Below are 12,824 nucleotides of genomic sequence, written 5' to 3'. Positions count from 1 at the left end.
TGGCCGCAGAAGCAAAGGTTTGTGTAGCAGTGATATAACACACACACACACGAGAGCACAGTGTGAGGGGTTTGAACTAACCCCAGGAAACCAGGCCATTTCAGAGTTAAGCCTATCAGTCTATCTCCACCTTATCTCCCCGTGGCTGGCTGGTGCAGTAATCTTGTACAAAATCATTCAAGGATATTTTGTCCCACGTGTGCTGTAACACTGACCTGGAGAAGGCAGCGTGCTGAATTAATAGATAAGCAAGAGCTTTAGCTCCCGTTTTCATTGATTTTATGGACTTAAGTTAAAACCATTTAGCTATTTGAAGGCTTCTTTCTTCTTAACGTTATTTATTCAAATATGTCTCAAGGATAAAGCCTTCTACATGACACAGAAACATGGCTCATTAACATGCAATATTACATTAATCAGTAGCATTGATTCTTTTTGCTTGTTGTAATGATAATGGGCACTAAGACCATTACAATGGATGTTACAGCAAAGAGAGACAAGTATTTCCCTCCTTGCTGAAGCAATAGTCAATATGAGAATTTTATTTCAAATAAAGTGCCAAAGACTTTTTTGTGGGCCTTATATTTATATAAATAGCACTACTAAAACTTACAAAGGGATTGAGCTGTTCACAGGATAAAGGATTTTAACCACATTTGTTTACAGGAATTGAAAAAAAACACCTTTTACATTTAGAACAGAAAAAGATACTGATCTGATCTATGATAAAGTGTTTTTCAAAGTCTCATTTCCCATTTCAAATTAAGACATTGTTAGACAGACATAATGAGGCTTCTGGATGATATGACCACAACCATGTCGTACCCCTCCCAGCAAAACACCCACCAGGATATTTCACATCCTGGACCACAAGCACAGCCAGAACAGAGGTACCTGATGATACAAGCTCCTTTACTCAGAACAGGCAAAATGACAAATCAATTGTGACACTCATCCTTTTATTCATATAGGATAAATAGATAAGCTCATTACTGCTCTCGCTTACTATTCTATCCTATTTCTATAAAACCATGTGGAAATGTTTAATGTCATAAACATACTCAGATTACCTTCAGCTGTCTTATTTGTAAGAGAGATGAGCCAACCTCGCTAAAAAACTAACACTGTATGTCTACATGTGAGTCTGATGTGTCATACAAATACACACGAGGTACTTCATGGTGTCTGTGTGTCCATCCGTGTGCCAGCTCTTTGTTTTACCTTTACCACCCGACCGACAGAACATCTGACCCCAGGCTCTGCCTCAACAAACCTCTGCAATGTGACATGAATTTCTGGCAGGAATGTGTCACACATCTCTTCCTGTAAAACGATCAGGTAATATGATCATGACACACCATCTGGATTTACCAGGCTATTTTCTCTTACTTTAAGAGGTATTCGTTCAACTTCTAAAAGGTCAGACTTGAACCATCTGTGATGTAACCCGGTTGGGGTATTTGTGATAAAACTTACACTCAGAGTTCAGCAGACTCAAGACCAGAAAAAAAATTAGGGAAAGAAATAAATAGTAATAATCTGCCTCATTCACATTTCTGGGGGTTTTTGTTTGGTGTGAAATATCTGACATGCATTTATTTGGTTAGGTGTATATTGGTAAAAAATTCTGAGCTAACTTACTAGTATTTTATGTTAAAATATTATGACTCTTCAGCTTTTCCCTCCAGGTACAGGAACATTAATTTCACATTATATTTGGGTGTGCTTTGGAGCTTTTGTGCCCTGAACTGAGCAGTGCAGCATTAGAACCAAAGCAGAGATGTCACAGGATCCAGAAGCTGTTGGAATACTGCTACAACCAAGGTCGAGGTGAGCTGTTTGAGCCCTGAAGCCATAGATGATGTCTCCATATGAGAGAATACATTTGGAATTTCAGCAGTATTGCAGATGAGTGTCTACACTTTTAGGTGCTCACCTAAATCAAACAGTGTTACCACTGTAATGATCAGGTATTAGAAAAGCAAGGTTTATAAAGTGAGGTAGTATCATTTAACAAGCCTGGCAGACGAGCTGCAAACAGAAGAATTCTGATGTGGTAGAATTGATTAATATCACTAAACTAACCAAAATAAATTCTTTCGACCTTCAACCTAGCACAGAGTTAGCTGTTACTTTGACCTGAGGAAAGGAGACTTTAATAAAATCATATCTTCTTTTCCCTACTACGTCAGCAGAAGGAAGAGATTGTGGACTAGCGCTGCCAAAGTATCCTGGTATTTCAGTAACTATATATCACTTCATGAGCTTGCAAGGAAAAGGAAGGAAGGAGTGAAGAAATAAAGCAATGAATTAAAACACCAAGCTTTCATTTCCTAAAATATTCTACCAGTCTTTTTTCTTTTTTTCCTTAAGACTATAACTGGAGAAGTAACAGTAAATTGATAGCAGTCACAAATCCTAAATAGAGTCAAGCTTTGAAAAGCTATGCAGAAGTAAATGAGCCCTCATTTCATTTTACCACATCACTAAAATTTCTCAATGGCCTTCTCTCTGCATATTTTATATACTCTCTGCTTCTTGCTTTTCTTTTTTCTTAAATAAGGCAATGCTTTCATTGCCATAGGAAAAAAAAAATAAACAAACGTTGAATGCTATTTATTAACTGCAAGGAGCAAAAAGCTGATTCAACATAATAAGGTTATAATTGTAATAATTGAACGCTAGTGAAGCAATTGTCTTATATATTATGTTTGTGCTGACAAGAGTTCAATGAACTAAAGTGCTGCATATACATAGTCTAAAGCCATTTAAAAATAATCAGTGAGCGAACTGATGCTTCCAGTATTTTCCATATAAATCTAACCCAGATGGCAAATGAACTGCGTGTCAAGTTGCATTTGAATCTAAGGCAAAGCATACCCCTCACCATTTGAATTAATATGAGAACAAAACAAGCATATGATATCATTTTCATCATAAATATCTCATCCCATAACAAAGTCATACAGTCTCTTCCTGCTTTTAACTCTTCAGGTGTTTTTCTTTTTAACTCGTTTGGTGTTTTCTCACCACAGAATGCCAAGAGCAACCAGACCGGGTTGCTTTGATTTGTTTCATAGACAGGATGTTACGTTTAACTCTTCAGGTGTTTTTCTTTTTAACTTGTTTGGTGTTTTCTCACCGCAGAATGCCAAGAACAACCAGACAGGATGTTACAAAAAGCAGTTAATATGGTAGGAAATAACCCAATATTCTCCAGCTAAGTTCTGATTAGCACCCAACATATTATAATTAACAATGATTAGTATGACTTCTGCACTGTCAACATGAAGATTATCCACATTACTTATCAACTGCCCTAACAATCTCCTAGACTCACCAAAGCAGTGAAAGCTCTCTGAGACTAACAGAAAAACCCACAAATGACCTAGTGACTATCATAAGACTCACAAACCTCCATTTAAAGTGCAAAATACCCCTAAGCCACTACGTCTCTTCAGACACACAAGAGAGATCAAAAGTCTGTATTAAAAACAAACTAAACAGCCCCTCTAACACAAAGCATGTACTACACAACCAAAATTCTCCTCTGTCAGATAAAAAAAATGGGTGAATACCAGCCAGGTGTGATGGACATTATTCATATTGCTAAATGTTCTTTTAGAAGGAATTTTTTTAGGAAGAGGTCAGTAGAGGAACCTCTATATAACAGCATGGAACACATAAACCAGAGGCTTTCAGTAAGTTTTTAGCCAATGTAAGTGAGAAGTGCCTCAGAAACTATATCCATTTTTACCATTATTATTACTGAGACACTGGCAAAACTCACCACTTTGAATCTGCCAAGCCCAGGAATCTGAGGGAGCATCTCAATCACACTGCAGCATTACACAAAGTCTCCTGAACAGCCTGAATCACCACAGAGGCAGAGGGAATTTCTAAACACATGGTTGGGTATTCTTGAATAGAGACAACTCAGTTAAGGTTGATGAGTCCTCAAGATAACAGCAAGCAGCAAGAGGGAACAAACTCATCCATTACCCAGCGCCGAGGAACTGACGTTTGGGGAGTTCATTAAACTGCCAAATAAAGCTGTGATGTCCTCCCAACCCTCCCATGAATTCTGACCTGTCAGTGGTTTCACAACCAGACAAGAAAAGCAGGATTCAAAATTGAGCTTTCTCTCTCCAGTGTTAGCCCACTGAATTATACAGCATGTCCAATTAACAATTAACAAACAGCAAATCTCCAAACAGTAAGTTTTCTTGGACACCACAAATGCTGCAATAGCAACTTCACAGCCTACAACCATCTTGTTGCAGGCTCCTTTTAACAAGCCCCTCAGCCAATCAAGCAACTAGACATAAAAATTAGCAAAGCCTGTGAAATATCTGGTAAATATTTATGCATGCTTAATTTGCTTTAGAGGAAGTACAGTTTAATTAACCCTGGCAGGTCTGAAGAGCATCTCTTCACTCAACAGGTTATCAAGCACTGGGACAGGCTGCCCAGGGTTGAGTCACCATCCCTGGAGATATTTCAAACACATGTAGATGTGGTGCTTAGGGACATGGTTCAGTGGTGGCTTTGGCAGTGCCAGGTTAATGGTTGGACTCCATCTTAAAGGTCTTTTCCAACCTAAACAATTCTACGATTGTCATACCCACAAGTGTTTTGTTTTCCTCTAAAAAAAGCTGTACACAAAATTCAGCATCATTTGTTTGCAAAAGTATCATTTAAAGGCTTCTAATAGTATTAGTTCCACAAATAATAACTCCTCGTATCTTTATAAATTATCTAAAACCAGTTCAAGGGGAGAAAAGACTTCCAAACATCAGGAGAGGTTGTTGTTATTAATGTCAACCCCTAATCAAGCAAAACAGGTTGGTGAGGTTTCTCAGATAATTGAGTTAATTGCTATTAGAAATTAACTTCAGAGCAGCCAGCACTTTATGTCCAAATATACCTAATCTTACCAATGGTGTGTAAAATATAGGACAGGAGAACACACTAATATCAGTGACCTGTCCCTCTGGCCTGAACATCCCCACCCCTCAACAACTCCAAACACATGGTCAGGCAAGAAACTTCCACAAGAGATGCAAAGTAACCCCTTGGCAGGTCCCAAGAGCTGATCACCCACCAGAAACCAGAATGATATTTAGTCACCTCACAAAGGGATGGCATCACTCATCTTCACTGTCATTTTGCAACAAGTTCTTGAGCAAGAATGGTGTTCTGCAGTTGACTACACCTTAAGGGTCTCTAGGCAGCAGTGATGCAGTCTCAACATGCCTTGATGAGTCAAACCATTGGGGTGAATGTTTATTTTATGAGAAAGCCCAGTGACAGAACAAGAGGAAATGGGCACAAACTTGAACATAAGTTCCACCTAAACATGAGGAGGAACTTCTTTCCTGTGAGGGTGGCAGAGCCCTGGAACAGGTTGCCCAGAGAGGTGGTGGAGTCTCCTTCTCTGGAGACATTCAAAACCCACCTGGCCACGCTTCTGTGCAACCTGCTCTGGGTGGACCTGCTTTGGCATGAGGGCTGGACTAGATGATCTCCAAAGATCCCTTCCAACCCCGTATCATTCTGTGATTCTGTGAAAGTAGTGATAGAGGCAATCTTTCCCAGAAGTACAGTGCTCAGGAAGTGCATTTGAAGCCACACTTGAACAGAAAAATTTGAAGTATGTGAGACGCCAGAAAGGAAAAGAGTAAAAGCTTGTAAAAAGGGAGAGGTACTTGGAGACCTGCTGGTAACCTCTACTTTTTGAAAAAAATATATGCAATCTAGAATCTTGCAGATGCAAAGCCTAGTTCTCTCTCAAAAAAAAAAAATATTTAAGAGCCAGACATAAAAGTCAGCGCTAGCAAATACAGTTTATGGTGTGGAAAAAAAAAAAAAGAAGGCTGAACAAGAAACATGAACAAGATTAAGGGGAAACTCCACAACTGTTTCCTTCCATTGGAACTCTGGCTCATGGCTGGTTGCTGGGTTTTCACATTACAGTACGCAATAACAGAAGGTCATGAGTGTAAATCCCCTATTGCTTTGAGTTCACAGCTAAACCAAGATGAAGGCAGGTGACGAACACTTCTTGATTGTTTCTGTCAATCATTTTTCCAGCCGAAATGAGAAAAACTACACAGGGTTAACTGAGAAAGCAGAGTTGGAACTCCTTTGATATAGATGGGAATTTAACTCACGGGACTGTGCTGCTGAGAAAGATTCTGCAACACGTTTTCATCTTTCCCAGGATATATTTATTTTTTTTTTAATTCTCTAGGCATCTTGCAAAGACCACATTTATTCACTGCCACTTCGGGAGCAAACCAAACCCACTGAAGTCAATAGGAGACTTCTCATTGACTTCAGGTGACCTTTAGATCAGTTTTTTTAGAGAGACTGACAGAACAGAGATGGAAGGAAGATCTGATAAAACTTCCCAATTCGGTGCAGACTACGGCCACTGCATTTTTATGAAAGGATCTGTAACACAGACGTTTTGTTCAGCCTTTTTCCTAAAAAAATAAATCTGACCAAATTTTTTTACTGTGGTAGATGTAATGAGCACTGGATAGTTACCTGATGACATTATTATACAGTCATCTTAGACAACTCAAAGACAGAAAACATGACCCCGCATACATTTCTTACTACTGTTGAATATAAATTGGACTAGCTATTGAAGAAAGTAAGAGTCCATTGAAATGCTAAAAATACTTAATTTTAACCAAAGTCAACATACAAAAAACTATACCAAATTTAATGCCACAATGACCAATTTAAGTACGACAGCATGACAAAATAATAGAGATTGTCAGAAAAGGCTTAACATGAGAAAAATTAAAGCATGTGTCTTCAACAACTACACAAGACATTTCATATTCTGTTCATTCAACCTATTCTTGTTAGCTGACATGGTTTAAATATTAATAGCAACATAAAACATAAATGAGAAAAAGTTTAGACCCCCAAAAGCAATTGTCAACATTCTACTACTAAAGTAGGGCTTATTATTTGCTAAAAATGTCACTTTCCAAAGCCGCAGGTAAGTTCTCAAAAAATGCACCAAGAACAGAATCATTAAACCCAGCCTTTCCAATTAACATGGGTCATCTGCTGTCCCACAGGACAACCCGGGTTCATGCTCTGTAATCAGTTCTGCACCGTGCTCAGTGTCACAGCTTGTCTTGTCACAAGAACAAGTGCACAGTTTTGGTAACAATTGGTAACTTCTCTTGCATTTTAAGAAAAGAATCATTTACAGTCCTTAACCCCATCATAACCAGGCAAGCCTCCCCAAGCTAAATATTCCGTGTCAAAGACCATCTGTCCTACACAGGTTTTATTACACATCTTAAAGTAAACTGCAAGTCTCAGGCCATTCAGCTGGTCTCAGGAGCAGGAGCTGAAATGCCAAAGCTACACAAGAAAGGCAGCTATTTACTTTCCACTAAATAAGAAGCTATTAGGAACCAACTGTAGCAGTTTTAATTTTTTAATTACTGGAAAATATCTGGCTACATTAATATTTTGTGTTATCTTCTAATAAGATTTGTTCCAGGAAGTCACCCTGTACCAGCACAGAAATGGATAATCCTGTAAATTTTTTATAGACTTTTTCAATGTTTACCTTGTTAGACTCCGGAGCCATTGGCTACAGATGCAAATGCTAACTATATATTGACATCTTCAGGGACCAAGATGTAGGGTCATACAATGGCTGCCATTAAGCCAGAGTCATAAGTGGCATAGGTGCTCTAGTGATACAAAGCCTCCTCCACGCAGGCTGAGGCAGAGCACGTCCCCTTGAACCAGAACAGGTGATCACAGAAGTCTTTATGCCTGTAAATACTTCAAGGGTGGGTGTCAGGAGGATGGGGCCAGTCTTTTTTCAGTGGTGCCCAGTGACAGGACAAGAAGAAATGGGCACAAACTTGAACATAAGAAGTTCCATCTAAGCATGAGGAGGAACTTCTTTCCTGTGAGGGTGGCAGAGCCCTGGAACAGGTTGCGCAGATTGGTGGTGGAGCCTCCTTCTCTGGAGACATTCAAAACCTGCCTGGACATGTTCCTGTGGGACCTGCTCTGGGTGGACCTGCTTTGGCACAGAGGGGGTTGGACTAGATGACCTCTAGAGGTCCCTTCCAACCCCGTATCATTCTGTCACTCTAATTAAAACTTAAGGACAATTATAAGCAGATGACATTAAAAGCTTTGCCAATCGCACATGGCCATATGTTGGACTCGATGGATTCCACACAGAACACTTATTAATTCCACTTTTCTTTTTTCAACCTTTTTCTTTGTTCTTTTTTTTTTTTTAAAATAAAATTCCCTCCTGTTATGGACTTCCCTTTCCTTTTCTATTGCCCTAACCTTCACAGTTTCCTTGGTACCTTTCCTCACATATTTTCTATTCCCACTCTATTATCCCTTTCCAAGCCGTTTTACTGCTTTCTTAGTTCTTTTTGCACAGAGGTTTTTGATGTGTTTTTTTTTTTATATATATATTTTGTATAGCTCTGCCCACTCCACAGCCTGACATTTAATTATGAATTCTCAAGAAACCTTTCCTTCCATGTAAAAAAATTCCTTTTGTACAAGGGCTTTGACAAAAGGACAGAAAGTCCCCACAATTTTGCCTGTCTTTTTATTAAATCATGAGCTAATATAAGCAAACCTCATCATTTCTCTGGAGAAACTGCTCCACGACACTGCCACTGCCAGAAACCCTGCTACCCAGGCAGCAAACAGGCCTCTCGAGTCTCCTGACATATCTTCATCAAGTTGACCTGGACAGACACCTTTCATTTCCTTTTGGAATCCTAAAGAGTAATTTTGTTACTGATGCTCCCGTCTGTAGAGATTTTTACATATTTAAAATGACATGCAAGATTTTATATTACAAAGATTGCTGAGTGTCTAATGACACTAACCTTGTATATACATCTGCTCATCGTTTACAGAATTAATGGCATGTTAATAAGGGAAATAACTGTTGAATAACTAGCTATTGCAGTTTTAAGATTCATATTTTTCCTCAATATCAATGTTTGTGATCTTGAAGCCTTCTAAAAACAGGAAGGCTTCTGCCAAAACCGAAGTGCCCACTTATTTGAAAGATGCTGCTCTTTGAATGATCTCAAAAGCATTCTTATTGACAATTCACTTGTGGGAAATTTTTTCTTTTGTTTGCCGAATCCTTGTAGTGGACATATCACCTAAATTATTGCCTTTGCACTCAGTAGATCATAGGAACCAAAATGTAGCAGTATAATATTGCATGTATAAAGCTCTGTTTTGAACAATTTAAGGCCCATCAAAAGACTCCAAAGTCTTATTTGGTGACGTAACAAAACAAATACTTGCACCTAAATCAGTTTTAATTTACAGTCGGAAGTCCACTACAGCTTAACCCCCATGGGGTTTGCCGAGCTACTTAAATGAACATTTCATCTAGTTTGGAAGTTTTACAGTAAACTAATCTGTTTCCATGTACGAGTATTTGCCTCTATTTACTATCCTTATTGATTAGTAAATTAAAGTTGATTATGTCAGGAGTTTTTAGTGTTAACTTGCAACCAACTTTTGGTTTTCTTGTATATACATGTCTCTATCAGAGACTGGTGCAGAACAAGTTAAATGAAAAAATTTCATAACCCTAATTAGCTCCTGACTTTAGGATATCTTGCACATAGAATCTTTGTTTTGTTTCTATGTACCTGTACATGTGAATTTTGGAAGACTGGCGAGTTCCATATAGAAATTCCTCTACAAGCAAACTACGTATGTAAATAGTGTGGCAAATTAAATGCAGATGACTTTAAAAATTATCAATAAAGCAGGTTGTGGCACTTCAGTTTCGTGTGCTCAAATTTTATTGAGCACTCCAATTTACATGTTGTCATCATTAGAGTTAATATTTACATGCTCCAATCACACTAAACGAGCAGGTCCTTAATTTCAGTGATTTTTCAGCAGTTGCTCTAATTTCTGCCTCTTCACTTGTAGCTGGCAGTTGTTCTCTCTTTGCCGCTGTCATCATCCAGCTGGGGTGATGTATGTACACCTCTTCCATACCACCAATATGCACTAAATGTTCTTTCTTCCCTAAACTTTCTTCTGTTTTACTCAAAGAGGTAACAATACAAGGAAATAATAATCATAGAATAGTTTGGGTTGGAAGGCACCTTTCAAGGCCACCTAGTCCAACCTCCTGTCTCCATCTTTCCTGTAAGACCCCTCTAGGTACCGAAAGGCTGCAATAAGGTTTTCCTGGAGACTTCTCTTCTCCAGGATGAGCAATCCCAACTCTCTCAGCCTGTCCAGCCCTCCGAACATTGTTGTGGCCTCCTCTGGATCCACAGCAACAAATCCATGTCCTTCCTGTGCTGAGGACTTCAGAGCTGGGCACAGCACTCCAGGCAGGGTCTCATCAGAGTGGAGTAGAAGGGCAGAATCCCCTCCCTCAACCTGCTGGCCACACTGCTGTTGACACAGCCCAGGATATGGTTGGCTTCCTGGGCTGCAAGGGTACAGTGTCAGCTCATGTCCAGCTTCTCATCAACTAATACCCCCAAGTCCTTCTCAGCAGGGCTGCTCTCAATCCCTTCATCGCCCAGCCTGTATGGATACCAGGGGTTACCCCAATTCCTGGGGCCTGCTTGTGTAGTATGAACATGCTTATCATGAGTAACCAAACTACACAAACTTGTATCTGAGCAACATCACAGATTACAACAGTAGTATCACTCCATTATATACATTCCTATATACAATCCCCATCTTCAATTAGTGCACCTTATCCTCGTTAAGACAGTTTGTTGCACCACATTTCTGTGACTGGATTCACAAGGGCAGACCCTTGCACACATTACAAACTCCCCTGAGAAGTGCTCAGTGTTAAAAAGCTCTTAACACATTTTGTGTTATACAGCACATTGCAAAAGTTAGAAGAACAACTGATGGCGATTACAGCGAATTTTATAAGACGGTAAAGTAGACAGCCAGAAAATGCAAAGACAGCAATTTATGGGGCAGATGAGAGTACAAAGCTCTCATTCTGCCACTGTGTCCATAATGCAATTGATCTCCAGGCCAGAAACTCTAGTGTCAACCAGCTTATCTCAGCATTTTGTTGACAGCCAGCCCATGAACAAAAGCTTAGGTGCCTGCTTTAGGACAAATCCACCCAGTCATTTTCCCAGCATAGGAGCTGGGCTTTTTGACAGCTAACGCCGAAGCGGGAACAGGGAAACCTGAAGATAAATGCAATTGTGTGATACCAGCTTCTGACTGCTGGAGATCACCCACACAACCTATGATTGAAAGGTCCTGGATCAGTTTGCAAGAGAGAAGATCCACTTCACGTGCCAGCTCAATTCTGCCTCCCGAGCCAGCCTGCACCATAACTTCCATGATCATATTTTCATTGTCTGGGTAGGTTGAAGGAGACAAAAATCTGTTTTTACACAAGCAGGTAAGTACAATAATTCCCCAAAGCCTGTTTTTCAACTTACTGCACTGTAAACCTGCTTCAGAACTCACTGAGAACACTGCTACCAGAAAACAGAGCTCTCTTCTCTCTCAGTCACAGAAATAAGTAATTATTTTATTTTTTTTTTTATGGAAAGGCATCCTTTTCTTTTTTAATGGAAAATAATAATTAAATCCAGGTATTTATTATCATATCGCTAAATCCAACACTTGTGGTACATCAAAGACAAGCTGACCAAGTGCAGCAAGGGGTTACAACCCAATAGTATTTCACATTTGTGTAAAATAGCACTGCAGGCACCACGCGTTATCCTGGCTGACCCCAAGCACAAGAGGGGATGCCGAGCTCCTGCCATGGGGTGCTGCCAGGGCAGAAACAAAAATAGTCTCCAACAAAGTTGTCAAGCAGGGACAGGGAACCTCTTCACGGCAAAAATTTCCAGAGGTGTGAGGTGAGGCAAAGGGAGGGTCAAACACAGCCAAGAGCCCATTGGGAGCTCAGCACTTCTCTGTAGCCATAACACTCAAAGTTTCCTTCCAAGGCTTCCCAGGTGTGCAGGTAGCTTGAGTTGAGGTAAAAGTATTAAGATTTTAACATTCAGCCCTTAACAAGCTTTACCACTGCCCGTGGTGAAAAGGTTCTTTCTGTCACCAGATTGGTTGCAATTTAGCAGCTGAAGGGAGCACACATTTGCTTGAACAGTTAATTTGTTCTCCTGGGGCCTAAAAGCCATCTCAGAAGTAGCCCTTTGTTTTGTCAACAAAACCACCACCAACCGTGAGGGGGGAAGAGTACCCACAGGATCTGCTGATCCTGGAAGGGCATTAACCCAACATACTTTGCCAGTACAGGCTAATGCTTCAGTAAAATAATGCGGACGCATTTCTCCATTCTTACTAATCTCCACAAATAAACTCTCAGATGTTAACCCTGCGTTTAAAGATGTGCTGAAGTAGATGCAGACCAAGGCATTAGCATGATCCTCTGAACTTGAAGCAATTGTTTACTTCCCCTGTTTCCATTTTACAAGAGGAAAGAGATTAAGTGTAGAAAGGCGTAAAAATCTAACAGGCCATCTTTTTCCCCTTCAGCTCAGCCTGTGTCAGCAGGATGGCTGGCACACCTGGGGTAGCGCTCACAGCAGGGAGTTAAAGCAGCACTGGCTCTCCTCACACACACACACAGGTGATTCACACTACTGTTCTGTTACATGTTTCCACCTACAAATCTGTATTAAACGCCCACTCCCGGCCGCGCTTCAGCCCGGCCTACAGGCCGCGCCTGCGGCTGACGGGCAGGCGCCGTTGCCCTGGCAACCGCGCAGGCCGCGCAGCGCCGCCACCGCCCGCGCCCC

At 40.3% G+C, this 12,824-nt stretch overlaps 1 protein-coding gene across 6 annotated transcripts in view; it reads right to left on the bottom strand.

Moving 5' to 3' along the window:
• NLGN1 (neuroligin 1) overlaps positions 1-12,824 on the bottom strand; it is a 436,439-nt gene that overhangs the window by 249,055 nt on the left and 174,560 nt on the right. The window lies entirely within an intron of this gene.

The sequence above is a fragment of the Calidris pugnax genome, unplaced genomic scaffold, assembly GCF_001431845.1.
Source record: "Calidris pugnax isolate Ruff unplaced genomic scaffold, ASM143184v1 scaffold52, whole genome shotgun sequence".
Taxonomy (NCBI): domain Eukaryota; kingdom Metazoa; phylum Chordata; class Aves; order Charadriiformes; family Scolopacidae; genus Calidris; species Calidris pugnax.
Note: the sequence above shows the minus strand (reverse complement) of the source record. Positions and strands in the feature narration are given on the sequence as shown.